Source organism: Schistocerca nitens, chromosome 8, assembly GCF_023898315.1.
Source record: "Schistocerca nitens isolate TAMUIC-IGC-003100 chromosome 8, iqSchNite1.1, whole genome shotgun sequence".
Lineage (NCBI taxonomy): Eukaryota > Metazoa > Arthropoda > Insecta > Orthoptera > Acrididae > Schistocerca > Schistocerca nitens.
The window spans coordinates 75,486,271-75,501,419 of record NC_064621.1 but is presented as its reverse complement, the minus strand read 5'-3'; positions in this window follow the sequence as shown (position 1 = coordinate 75,501,419).

Genomic DNA, 15,149 nt, shown 5'->3' with positions numbered 1-15,149 from the left:
TCATACGAAAATCTGAAAAGATGACGAAAAACTATTTCCTTTACGAACTGCTACAATTACTCAACCATTGCTTCTCATGGATTTATCTAAACTACACAGAAGACAGGACGTTGTAAGCATTATTCATCGAGCTCGTGCAATTGCTTATGTCATTTATGATGGATTTCCTTATCCTTTCTCTAACAGGAGTAGTCTAAGAGGCACAATATGAAACTAGCTGGTCTGACAGATTCTACGCGATCCAGTCTCATTAATGTGACCACCGCCTGTGTTCGATGTCACTGTGCGATAACCACTCACAGACGACGGGCGGCAGCACTAGCAGCGGAGGGGAAATGCGGAAATCAGTGCATTTATTGTCGTAATGCGGAAACAGGGCGATTTATCTGGATTCCAAAAGGGTATTATCATTGGCTTCCAACCTTGGAAGCATTTCCGAAAGGCTAAATCTGTAAACTGTTCGCATGGAACTATGGTTAAAGTAGACTCTACGTGGCAAAACTGTCCCCCCCCCCCCCCCCCCGATAGCTGACTGGTCAGCGCGACAGAATGTCAATCCTAAGGGCCCGGGTTCGATTCTCGGCTCGGTCGGATGCACCCCTGGCCGCCAAAACCCCGGATTTAAAACGAATCAAGAACTTGTGGGACCATCTCGATCGCGCTGTTCGCTCCATGGATTCTCAGACATGAAACCTAGAGCAGCAGGTCACAGCACTGGAGTCGCCATGCCTCCAGTACCTTCCAGAACCTCACTGACTCTCTTCCTGCACGTCCCCACTGCAAGAGGCTTTTGGTAGGTGTTCAGATGAATGTGACTGGACGTGTAACTGACCGACTAGTTCCTACTTATACATTTTTTCGCTTATGAAGAGTTTTCTTAACACTCTTCGGGAATCGACGCGGATGCCGCGAATACTGATCGTATGCAACCGTACTTGCTCTGTTCATTCGTAAGATCAACATAGCGTTAAATAACAGTGCAGGTCCGGTTAGTGTGGCGCCGCGCGACATTCAGAACGCCCTCGACACAGCAACGTGCTCCTAGGCCCTTGATACAGTGTTCCTCCGTCGCCTAATAAAACACGCGGATCCGAAATGTCCGGGGAAGATACGAGATTTGGTTAAAGGATTCGCAGCAAACTTAGTATGCCGCTCTTAGTGGCCAGACGTCGCCTAAAGCGAACTTAGCGACCCGTTTATCACACAGCAGTGCGACAGGAGCGCTGTCCTTCACATTCATCAAAAATATCCGCACCCCTATGTCTGGGCATTAATGTGCAGTTTATCCACTCTTCGCCATTATGACGGCTTGAACACTCCTGGACGTGCTTTCAGTGATACATCTGAGTGTCTCGGCGTTCTAATTCATACTACAGGTCTTCCACCGCTTTCATACCTGGACTCTGGGCAGGCTAGTCTGTTTCAGAAATATTACTGTCCACAAAACATTGTTTCGCAGATACTACTTTATGAAGGATGCATTATCATAGTGATACAAACAATCATCATCTCCGAGCTGTACCTCTACAGTATGCGGAACACAGTGGCGTGAAATGTGTTCATATGGTTCCCCATTTAGCATTTTCTTACGCGTAATAAGGGGACCACATCCTAACTACGAAAAAAATCCCAGTACCGTAACGCCACCTCCCGTTTCACAGTGGTTCAAATGGTTCAAAAATTCAAATGGTTCAAATGGCTCTGAGCACTATGGGACTCAACTGCTGTGGTCATAAGTCCCCTAGAACTTAGAACTACTTAAACCTAACTAACCTAAGGACATCACACACATCCATGCCCGAGGCAGGATTCGAACTTGCGACCGTAGCAGTCGCACGGTTCCGGACTGCGCGCCTAGAACCGCGAGACCACCGCGGCCGGCTGTTCAAATGGTTCAAATGGCTCCAAGAACTGGGACTTAACATCTGAGCCGCGCGTGACTCATGTTCCTGCCATCATGTATTTTACACCCTATTTTTAAAGTACTTCAACCTCACTACGTTAAAGCCGGCCGGTGTGGCCGAGCGGTTCTAGGCGCTACAGTCTGGAACCGCGCGACCGCTACGGTCGCAGGTTCGAATCCTGCCTCGGGCATGGATGTGTGTGATGTCCTTAGGTCAGTTAGGTTTAAGTAGTTCTAAGTTCTAGGGGACTGATGACCTCAGAAGTTAAGTCCCATACTGCTCAGAGCCATTTGAACCATTCACTACGTTAAATAAAATTACTACTGTCACTGAGTTGCTGCTTTGCCTGACCGTGAGCGGCGCTAGCAGCGCGTATCGATATATCCCCTCTCGTAGTATGTTTGCTTGATTGCTATTAATTCCCAGTCGTTGTCTGTCATAGACGAGGTCCGGTGGCGAGTAAGGGTCGTGAGTTCGGGTCTGCTAGTCAGTTGGAAGTCGTCTGGAGTGCAGTCCGGACCTCTCAGTCGAGGAGTTGCAATGCGGCACCAGTGCAGTCGGGTTGGAGCTGCAGTGAGGTCTGCGTCGACATGGCTCGCCCGACCATTGCCGCCACGCATCACTTGAGCCGGGCCACGGTCTTGGTGGATCGTCGGTCGGTCGTCCTACCGGACGACGCGTTTTGGCTAGCCGATCGTTCATGAGTCGGCTGTGTGTGCGTGCATCGGCTCTCGATTTGTCTTCGTGTGTGCTTAGTTACTGTTGGGTATCGTTCAGGTCTTCGTGCAAGTGTTTGTCAGGATGTGTGTGTAGTTTGTGTGATTTTGATTGGCAAGTTATTTTAAATGTAGTCGGCGTACTGGATCTGAGAAGTCGGTCGTCTCATCGGGCGACGTGTAACTGGTTCTCTGAGCGCTTCTGGACCCATTCAATTACCATCTTGTGGAACTTGGGTCGGCCCTTTCCTGGCGAAGGGATGTCGGTTAGCCAGTGGGCAAGTTTCCTCTGCAAAGTTGGGTCCGAGCCAGTATTTCCGCCGTCGTGTGTCTGGAAGTGAGGGGGACAAGCACCAGCAGTGCAGTCGCAACGGAGCAGCAGTCGCTGAAGGACCAGCAGTCAGTCGGTCGCTTGGTGCGGACCAGGAAGGATATCTCCGCGCGGTGCAATCGGCTGGGTCCGCTGGCTGTCCCTGCGCAGTGTCGGAGCGTGTGTGGAGCTGTCAGATCGCTACGAGCTTCGTGGTTCACCGACCCAATACGTCAAGGTTGAGTAGTGGTTTCAACTACCCAAGCCACGTCCATTCTTGTTGTGTTCATTCATGTTCGGTGGTTTGCTGTTGGGGAGACTTTTCTGTGAGCAACACTGAGTGTTTTTACTGCTGAAATTTAGCCGCCATGCGATGCAATTAACTATTTTAGTTGACTACAATTCGAGTACACCAGTGGAATTTTCAGCCTTGTGCCGTTAGTGTTCCGGTTACCTGCCCTGGCCACTAACATAATTTCAGATAGCGTCCTTTCCTCACCCGTTTTCGCTGTCCAACATGGTGTGTAATTTTGACAGCTAATACATACTCCGTTGTGGATTATCACGTTTGTAACCTTTTCTGTTTGAGTTCTCATGTGCTGATTGATGGGAAGCAAGTCGTTGTGGCCGGCCGAAGTGGCCGCGCGGTTCTGGCGCTGCAGTCTGGAACCGCGGGACCGCTACGGTCGCAGGTTCGAATCCTGCCTCGGGCATGGATGTGTGTGATGTCCTTAGGTTAGTTAGGTTTAACTAGTTCTAAGTTCTAGGGGACTAATGACCTCAGCAGTTGAGTCCCATAGTGCTCAGAGCCATTTGAACCATTTGCACCAAGTCGTTGTGTCGGTCGTTCAGTGGCTGTCCCCTGGTTGGGTTCCGACGGATCAAGTGTAGCTGGGCTCACCACCTGTCTCGTCTAAGTGAACGAAGGCAGACCGACCTCCCTGGAGGCTTCTGAGTGCCACTGGTGTTTAATTATCTGTTTTCAGCTACATAAAATTTAAGGCTTATGGTTATTTTCTTTTTTCTTTATAATTTTGCTAAATTAATTCTTAAATTTATCTTTCAAGCTTAAACATTGCGGCCTTCTGCCTTTAAAAGTCTATGGTAATATATTCTAAAATTTTGAAACTTAATTGTGGCCTTCAGCCTTTGGTATTGCACCTTGCATATGTTTGTTCTATCTGCTTTGCTGCGATTTTTCTTAATTATTTTGTCGCTATCTTAATTGGATTTTTATCTTGTTGATTTGATACGATTTATTGTTTGGAGGCCTTCAGCCGTGAAAGAATTGAATTCGGTGAAGGAACTGCTATGTGCCGCTTTGGTTGTAAAAGTGTTATTAAATTACAATAAATTACAACTAGAAGGTGAAACTGACTCGTGACCTTTTTTGGTCCCTTCCACAATCCTAATTACCTGTTCTGCCAGCCGATTTAGCGGGCGTATCAACATATGACGTCATCAGTCACCTAGACTTAGAACTATTTAAACGTAAGGACACCACACACATCCATGCCTGAGGCAGGATTCGAACCTGCGACCGTAGCAGCAGCGCGGTTCCAGACTGAAGCGCCTAGAACCGCTCGGGAACAGCAGCCGGCCTGCACAGTAGTGCTGCACGTGATGGCATGTAACGTTCTTCAGGTATCCACCAAACTCAAACCCTCCCTCGGATAGCTTCAGGGTACAGCGTGATTCAGCCCTCGAAATCACTCGTTTCCACTCATCCACTGACCACTGGCCTCGCTCTTCACGCCACTTCAAGCATCGCTTAGCCACAGAAATGTGTGGCTTACGAGGAGTTGCTCGACCACTGTGCCGCATTCTTTTTAACTCCCTACGTAAAGGCGTAGTGCTAACTGAGCTGCTGGTATCACTTGTGGAACTGACGAGTGAGTCCTTCCGCTGATTTCATGCCGTTTTTACAACTTTCCTTAGTGTTCGTTGGTCTCTGTTCATTAGTACATCAGGTCTGCTTCGATTCGCTTTAGCTGTGATTGTTCCTTCACGTTTCCACTTCAAAATCACCTCGACAGCAGTCGCCTTGAACATCGTTAGAAGGGCTGGAATGCCCCTGACGGATTTGTTGCTTTGGTGACGTGCGGTGTGTCGTCCATATTCGAGGCCACTGAGCTTTCCCTACCGACGCATTCCGATGTTACCGCTTCTCTTTCGACGACACAATATTCCCCGCCACCTTTTATACTGGCGGGTCCGACTCTTAGTACACCTAGTGGTCCGTTGAGCACTACATGGCGGTGTCCGCATAGCGTTGATAAGATAATGCGTGTGTCTGACATACAAATAGCCTGTAGCGCTGTGAGGTTCTTCGCAGACGAGGCAGCTGTATGAGGTCGCTACGAAATTGGCACGGAACGCCGAAAGTCTTGAAGATGATCTTCAAGATTTTGTGAAAAGAAATTGACTGCTGACTCTCAACCGTTGGTTTGGAGAAAGCAGAAATACCAATGACTCACAGAAGATGCTTTGCAAGTGAAGCTGAAACGTGTCTGATGTAAAATTATCTTTAATTACATGCAGTAATCTTGTTGTTGTCTTCAGCACGAAGACTGGTTTGATGTAGCTCTGCATGTTACTCTATCTTGTGCAAGCTTCTTAACCTCCGAATAACTACCTCAGTCTACATCCTTCTGAATCTGCTTGGTATATTTATCTGTTGGTCCCCCTCTACGATTTTTACACCCCCCCCCCCCCCCGCTCTTCGCCCCACACACACTTCGCTCATACCAAGTGGGTGTTCCCTTGATGTCTCAGAATGTGTCCCACCAACCGATCCTTTCTTCTAGTCAGGTTGTGCCACAAAGTTCTTTCCTCCCCATTTCTATTCAGTACCTTCTCAATAGTGATGTGATCTACCCATCTAATCTACGGCATCCCCTGTAGCACTAAATTTCAAAAGCTTCTATTCTCTCCTTACCTTATAAAAATTGATTTTAACAGCTGCTGTGGAAGATGGCCATGCAAAGAAACTTTTTTTAAATGTTGAACACAAGAATTAATGATTGGACATGTCATAAATATTCATGCCGAGTAAAATTATCTGACATAGCACAGGAATAATTACAAATATGACGGCGTTAAACATACGTACTACATTCTCTAAATACACTTTCAGGGTCCACATGTCGTTCACAAAACATATATAGCCTTCAGAGCATATGCTCAAATCAACTTTAATGCATCTTCAAACATTTGGCGACTCGCTGGACCATGTTCCTCTGAACTCTTCGCTAAAAAGTGGTGTAATGAAAACGATTGTAGTCCTCATTTTTGTCTTACTGCTAAATGATTGCATACCTTTGCTATAAGACCCTCTGCAATTGCTGTGTAATGCCAGGTACCATATATTGCAGTATAATTAAGATAATCACACCTAGACCCGCTACTGAACTCGCAAACTCAAATATTCCACCCACTACGACATCTGGACAGCACAGCTACAGAGTATTGAATGAATATACTTGTCGTACGCGAGATCACAGTGTTGCCAGATTACCTTGCTTTGACTTCCATTTCCTACCGGACCTCTGCAAGGGACGAAATTTTGCGATAGACATTTTTCGTACAGTTAACATTTGAGGAATCATGCCGTGACGCTTCAGACTGCATATTTTGGTTCATCCAGTACGTTTTCAGATGACTAGCAAGCCTGTAAGTCAAACCTGGTCGCAAACGTCCTATAACTCGAAGTACATGGTGGAAGATAGAAGAAAATGGGAAAAAAAGACTTCCAGAAAATATAGGAATGAAAGATATTGAAACTTACCCTTTGAAAGTAGAGAATGACTGTCCTGGTAAAACTTCTTCTTTACTTGATTTTCAAACTCCAGAGTGAAACTGAACGTACCGAGACTGTTTTCTCTTTACTTATTCTGATCATTTCTAAACTGACACACAATATTTTAGCGCAACTCAATCTGACTTTTAATAATCCCTACAAACGAATAGCCCTGACTAACAATAACCTATACCCTTCATGCATAACTTACCTCACAAAAATCTTCGTTACTCGAACTACTGCAATACAGCGAGTGCCAGTACCGCCAGCTACAGGAAAGATTCTAACTACTGAAGGCACTAACTACTGATAGGCATAGTTAGCAAATGAGAGATTTTGATAGCGAACAAACAATGTATTTCCCTTAATAGTGTTCAAAAGTCATGATATATATCGTGGTCCATTGATAGTGACCGAGCCAAATATCTCACGAAATAAGCATCGAACGAAAAACTACAAAGAACGAAACTCGTCTAGCTTGAAGGGGGAAACCAGATAGCGCTATGGTTGGCCCGTTAGTTGGCACTGCCATAGGTCAAACGGATATCAACTGCGTTTTTTTAAATAGGAACTCCCACTTTTTATGACATATTCGTGTAGTACGTAAAGAAATATGAATGTTTCTGTTGGACCACTTTTTCCGCTTTGTGATAGATGGCGCTGTAATAGTCACAAACGTTTACGTACGTGGTGTCACGTAACATTCCGCCAGTGCGGACGGTATTTGCTTCGTGATACATTATCCGTGTTAAAATGGGCCGTTTACCAATCGAGGAAAAGGTCGATATCGTGTTGATGTATGGCTATTGTGATCAAAATGCCCAACGGACTTGTGCTATGTATACTAGTCGGTATCCTGGACGACATCATCCAAGTGTCCGGACCGTTCGCCGGATAGTTACGTTATTTAAGGAAACAGGAAGTGTTCAGCCACATGTCAAACGTCAACCACGACCTGCAACAAATGATGATGCCCAAGTAGGTGTTTTAGCTGCTGTCGCGGCTAATCCGCACATCAGTAGCAGACAAATTGCGCGAGAATTGGGAATCTCAAAAACGTCGGTGTTGAGAATGCTACATCAACGTCGACTGCACCCGTACCATATTTCTATGCACCAGGAATTGCATGACGACGACTTTGAACGTCGTGTACAGTTCTGCCACTGGGCACAAGAGAAATTACGGGACGATGACAGATTTTTTGCGTTCTATTTAGCGACGAAGCGTCATTCACCAAAAGCGGTAACGTAAACCGGCATAATATGCACTATTGGGCAACGGAAAATCCACGATGGCTGCGACAAGTGGAACATCAGCGACCTTGGCGGGTTAATGTATGGTGCGGCATTACGGGAGGAAGGATAATTGGCCCCCATTTTATCGATGGAATCTAAATGGTGCAGTGTATACTGATTTCCTACGTAAAGTTCTACCGATGTTACTACAAGATGTTTCACTGCATGACAGAATGGCGATGTCCTTCCAACATGGCGGATAATAGGCACATAGCTCGCGTGCGGTTGAAGCGGTATTGAATAGCATATTTCATGACAGGTGGATTGGTCGTCGAAGCACCATACCACGGCCCGCACGTTCACCGGATCTGACGTCCCCGGATTTCTTTCTGTGGGGAAGGTTGAAGGATATTTGCTATCTTGATCCACCGACAACGTCTTACAACATGCGTCAGCGCATTGTCAATGCATGTGCGAACATTACGGAAGGCGAACTACTCGCTGTTGAAAGGAATGTCGTTACACGTGTTGCCAAATGCATTGAGGTTGACGTACATCATTCTGAGGATTTATTGGATTAATGTGGTGTTTACAGGTAATCACGCTGTAACAGCATGCGTTCTCAAGTTCACAAAGGTACATGTATCACACTGGAACAACCGAAATAAAATGTTCAAACGTACCTACGTACTGTATTTTAATTTAAAAAACCTACCTGTTACCAACAGTTCGTCTAAAATTGTGAGCCATATGTTTGTGACTATTACAGCGCCATCTATCAAAAAGCGAAAAAAGTGGTCCAACTAAAACATTCATATTTCTTTACGTAGTACAGGAATATGTAATAAAAATGGGGGTTCCTATTTAAGAAAACGCAGTTGATATCCGTTTGACCTATGGCAGCGCCATCTAGCGGTCCAACGATAGCGCCATCTGGTTTCCCCCTTCAAGCTAGACAAGTTTCGTCTTCGTAATTTTTTCGTTTGACGCCTATTTCGTGAGATATTTGGCCCGGTCACGATCAATGGACCACCCTGTATATATTGTGACTTATATATATATATATATATATATATATATATATATATATATATATATATATATATATATATATATATATATATACAGGGTTATTACAATTGATTGAAGCGATTTCACAGCTCTACAATAACTTTATTATTTGAGATATTTTCACAATGCTTTGCACACACATACAAAAACTCAAAAAGTTTTTTTAGGCATTCACAAATGTTCGATATGTGCCCCTTTAGTGATTCGGCAGACATCAAGCCGATAATCAAGTTCCTCCCACACTCGGCGCAGCATGTCCCCTCAATGAGTTCGAAAGCATCGTTGATGCGAGCTCGCAGTTCTGGCACGTTTCTTGGTAGAGGAGGTTTAAACACTGAATCTTTCACATAACCCCACAGAAAGAAATCGCTTGGGGTTAAGTCGGGAGAGCGTGGAGGCCATGACATGAATTGCTGATCATGATCTCCACCACGACCGATCCATCGGTTTTCCAATCTCCTGTTTAAGAAATGCCGAATATCATGATGGAAGTGCGGTGGAGCACCATCCTGTTGAAAGATGAAGTCGGCGCTGTCGGTCTCCAGTTGTGGCATGAGCCAATTTTCCAGCATGTCCAGATACACGTGTCCTGTAACGTTTTTTTCGCAGAAGAAAAAGGGGCCATAAACTTTAAACCGTGAGATTGCACAAAACACGTTAACTTTTGGTGAATTGCGAATCTGCTGCACGAATGCGTGAGGATTCTCTGCCGCCCGGATTCGCACATTGTGTCTATTCACTTCACCATTAAGAAAAAATGTTGCTTCATCACTGAAAACAAGTTTCGCATCCTCTTCCATGAGCTGTTGGAACCGCGCCGAAAATTCAAAGCGTTTGACTTTGTCATCGGGTGTCAGGGCTTGTAGCAATTGTAAACGGTAAGGCTTCTGCTTTAGCCTTTTCCGTAAGATTTTCCAAACCGTCGGCTGTGGTACGTTTAGCTCCCTGCTTGCTTTATTCGTCGACTTCCGCGGGCTACGCGTGAAACTTGCCCGCACGCGTTCAACCGTTTCTTCGCTCACTGCAGGCCGACCCGTTGATTTCCCCTTACAGAGGCATCTAGAAGCTTTAAACTGCGCATACCATCGCCGAATGGAGTTAGCAGTTGGTGGATCTTGGTTGAACTTCGTCCTGAAGTGTCGTTGCACTGTTATGACTGACTGATGTGAGTATATTTCAAGCACGACATACGCTTTCTCGGCTCCTGTCGCCATTTTGTCTCTGGCGGCACAAACCTGAAGTGCGGCTTCAGCCGAACAAAACTTTATGAGTTTTTCTACGTATCTGTAGTGTGTCGTGACCATATGTCAATGAATGGAGCTACAGTGAATTTATGAAATCGCTTCAATGATTTGTAATAGCCCTGTATATAATTTTACTTTCACTGTGTGCAGGATTCTTACTGCTTTCTGAGCTTCCATCACGTCCAATCATTCTCTGACTGTGTGAAGCAAGTATATGTGGCCCAAAAGAAGAAGTCCGATTGCACTGGACGGAGACGGTGTGAGTGGAATAACAAGATTTTCTATGTTCATAAATGGCACACCAGTTGCGTTAAAAAACAATTTTTAACTCAACTAGTGTGCTGTTTCCTCCTATTGACATTCTTCAAGAAGAGTTGCTGAAAATGATGAGCAAAAATCTAAATGGCAAGATTGGTCTTTTCGGTGGTGTGAGACGTATGAGGGGAATCGCTGACGTAGCCGGCGCTCGGAGCTACCAACGGAAACTGCAACGTTTAGCTTTACCACGCAATTTTGGCACTACAACTACTACGTTGCTGTCGTCGGCAGAAATAAAAAAATAGGGAATTCGACGTGAAGCGTTCCGGACAAATCTGTTACGTGACGAAACCGAACGACAGACCCAGCGCACATATTTTGTTGAGCAGCTTACATGCAGTTACGATTGTTAGCAATGTGATTATCTCAAAGCGTGAAGGTGCATCGTTCTCCTTGCAGTTCTTGCTCTAAGTGGGATCAGCATGCTGCTAGTTTGTTGATCTGCTGAATATCAAATAATAAACCAGTACTTAAATATGCAGCTCTAAAGGTAGGAATATATTTACAATGTGAAGCCAATATTTTTATGGGCCGGTTCGTCGATATTTTCTCCGTCGACATATCCATATAATACAGGGTGATTCAAAAAGAATACCACAACTTTAGGAATTTAAAACTCTGCAACGACAAAAGGCAGAGCTAAGCACTATCTGTCGGCGAATTAAGGGAGCTATAAAGTTTCATTTAGTTGTACATTTGTTCGCTTGAGGCGCTGTTGACTAGGCGTCAGCGTCAGTTGATGCTAAGATGGCGACCGCTCAACAGAAAGCTTTCCACACTAACGGGAAAGTCAACCGTCACAATGTCTGTATATGGGGCACTGAGAATCCGCGGGAAACAACTCAGTATGAACGTGACTCGCCTAAGGTGAACGTTTTCTGTGCCATTTCAGCCAATAAAGTTTTTGGTCCCTTTTTCTTCGAAGGTGCTACTGTAACTGGACTACAGTATCTGGAGACATAAGAGAATTGGCTGTTCCCTCAGCTCGAACAAGAAGCACAACAATTCATATTTCAGCAGGATGGAGCGCCACCACATTGGCACTTATCTGTCCGTAACTACCTGAACGTCAACTACCCGAGGCGATGGATCGGCCGCAGGCAGCCCGTGACAGAGCACTTCATCACTGGCCTCCAAGAAGCCCTGATCTTACCCCCTGCGATTTTTTCTTATGGGGGTATGTTAAGGATATGGTGTTTCGGCCACCTCTCCCAGCCACCATTGATGATTTGAAACGAGAAATAACAGCAGCTATCCAAACTGTTACGCCTGATATGCTACAGAGAGTGGAACGAGTTGGAGTATCGGGTTGATATTGCTCGAGTGTCTGGAGGGGGCCATATTGAACATCTCTGAACTTGTTTTTGAGTGAAAAAAAACCTTTTTAAATACTCTTTGTAATGATGTATAACAGAAGGTTATATTATGTTTCTTTCATTAAATACACATTTTTAAAGTTGTGGTATTCTTTTTGAATCACCCTGTATATAAATATACAAATTTCTTTATCTGACGGACACACGTCCAGATCGTCCGCTCATATTAACATCTCAGAACTCAGAACTCTGGCATCTCTCTCCCCACATCCTTCAGTGCTGGCGGCTCACCTCCAATTGCCCAGGACTACACTGGCGAAAAATTTCCAACAACGAGTCCAACTAACCACAGACTGCACACAGCGCTGTCAGCGATTTTAATACAGAGCGCTACGTGGCGTTACCAACATAAAAACCTAAACAGCCAACTTACAATATGACATTCAAGCAAGTCTGGTCTCCGTCCTGTACTGTCGCAAGTACGTACGATGTCATGCTGACAATCTGGACTGGTAACGCTTTTATTTCTGTTACATGTATTTTAGGCATATTAAACTCGGTGGCATTTGCTATACATCTGTCGAGATAGGATCGGTCTATCACGTTTTGTGGGAAGGGACGAGCGTAGCAATAGGAGAGGAGAAAGAAAGGATAATCTGCGAAGACATTATTGAGAGAACCATCACTGCATTTACCTGAAATGATATAGGCACGCCATGGAGAACAGAAGTCTGTATGGTGGCTCGGGGAGGTTTCCCTGCTTCTTTTTAACAGCGAGTGCCCTGGCAGTGTCGCACTGCAGCGTCGGTGTGTAAAGAGCCATCGCCAAGTTCGCCTCCACTACACTGCGTCCATCGTAAGAATAAACCTGAAGTAAACATTGCTCCATGTATTCTTCCGTGTTTGCTGGAACCTCATTGGATTTAGTGTCACGTGGAATGGAAGCCGAGTTGTCTCGAGTACAGTGAACTGCAACAATGATTCGCTTTATGCTGTGCGTTACACGCATAGCGACTCAGCGATTATACGGCACAACAACTTTACCGGCGCATTTAGCTTTGACAGTACTGGCCAGCCAGCTGGTCCAAGTAAACTGTAGTGATATGAGCAGTCGCAGTTAAGACGCAAAACGAGACGAGAAGAGAAACAATATTAATTCGAAAGTCATTTAATTTTTAAACAGAACGAAATAATATATGACACAAGTCCGGCAATAACATTCTTAGGTGACCAGACGGAGCCGGCCGCTGGTGGCCGAGCGGTTCTGGCGCTACAGTCTGGAACCGCGCGACCGCTACGGTCGCAGGTTCGAATCCTGCCTCGGGCATGGATGTGTGTGTTGTCCTTAGGTTAGTTAGGTTTAAGTAGTTCTAAGTTCTAGGGGACTTATGACCTCAGCAGTTGAGTCCCATAGTGCTCAGAGCCATTTGAACCATTTGACCAGACGGAAAACGTAGGATGCTCTCGTTCCGAGCTAACATAGTACTGAACTAAAAACAAGAGTGATGAAAATTCGTAACATAAAAACAGGAAAATTTTTCTGTGTGAGCTATGTGAGACGTAAAAGCATTTTGCACGGATTTCACCGTATAGTTAAATATTCAAACAACTGAAGGTATTACTTACAGTCAGTCATCTAGTAATCTCTGAACTCCTTGTGTAACCAAATGTGAGAAATATTGGAACAGTCATCTGCCAGACTGTTAGGTTTATAAGAAGGCAACCAGCAACAGAATCCACGAAGCTTCGTGCATGAGTTCCACTACATCTGGCAGCTTAAATATCGTGTTATTTCTCGCGACAGATCCCTAAATTTGTCTCCAGATCAATTCTATTGCGTTCAGATTGCAATGGTGCGGTGTCATATGTGAAAATGCAGGATTTTTGCTGTGTGCTCGATGTCGTGAAAAATTCTGGTTTTCTGTGTTTCTAAAATTCTAGTGTGATTCCACATTTGTGGTATAAAACAAACGACATTGCCCAAGTAATATGTACTTGATTTATCATTTGCTCCAAAAAAAAGTGTAATGTTTTCTTAACTTAAAGAATCTTTATTAACAATATTACTTAAAATTTCATTAATGAAGACTTCATATTTGCCATGAAAACTGGCACTTTGCGTGCAATATGTAATTATAAAGGAGAAGAGGGCATTTTTCATAAAAAAAATGATGATTGCGTATGTCTTAATTAGTGTATAAATGGTGAATTTCCTACTTGTATGTAAGTATTCGAACTGAACAAAAAAGGCTACACCGAGATTCGAACCAGAGACTCACTTCTCGACTATCTGTCTGCAACGCTAGCGAGTAAGTCACGAGTCTCATATCTACGAATGCCTTACATTTGGTAAATATAGCCGGCCGCAGTGGATGAGCGGTTCTAGGCGCTTCAGTTTGAAACCGCGCGACCTCAACGTCGCAGGTTCGAATCCTGCCTCGGGCATGGATGTGTGTGATGTCTTTAGGTTAGTTAGGTTTAAGTTCTAAGTTCTAGGGGACTGATGACCTCCGATGTTAAGTCCCATGGTGCTCAGAGCCATTTGGTAAATATAGTTTATCGAAAAACTTTGAAGCCGATTACCTCTGTAATCTTGTGAAAACCTTTAAGATCAACTTGTTTCTCGCCAGTTTTAACGATGTTCCGCGCGCGTTTCACTACGAAGCACGAAGCAGTGTCAGCTATTTTCCCAGCACGTATTAACAACGCGACAATCAGAGTGCAACTAGCGTTCAGAGACTGAGACTGTATACGCGTTTTGAAATAAAAACTACTTCTCAAAGTATGATAAAGAAGAATGGTAATAGATACTAATACACTGGAATACCTTGAAGTTTCATTTACAGTGACATCGTAAAGAGATATATAATACATAACTTGGACGATACCAGTGCATGCGTACTACGGCTGCTGACCAATCATTCTGTTTATGTTCGTTTACATCAGGCTTATTCTTGTCATGAACAATGTGTATAGAGTTTAGCGAAACTTGCGATAGACACGGTAATGACGGCGGACAGTTGTCAGAAGCGCCCTGTGTAATACGACCGGACAGACGGAAGACGCCAGCAAAATTCCCCACGCTGCTATGCAACCAGCCACACTTCTCCGATGCCAAGTGCGTCACGTAGATTTGTAGTCAGCCGTAGTGACCTTGTCGGCTGCTCGGGACAGACTGATTTGAGTCGGAGCCTACAGCAGATAGGCGAAGGCCGTGTTCTGTTGTTCAAAGCTGA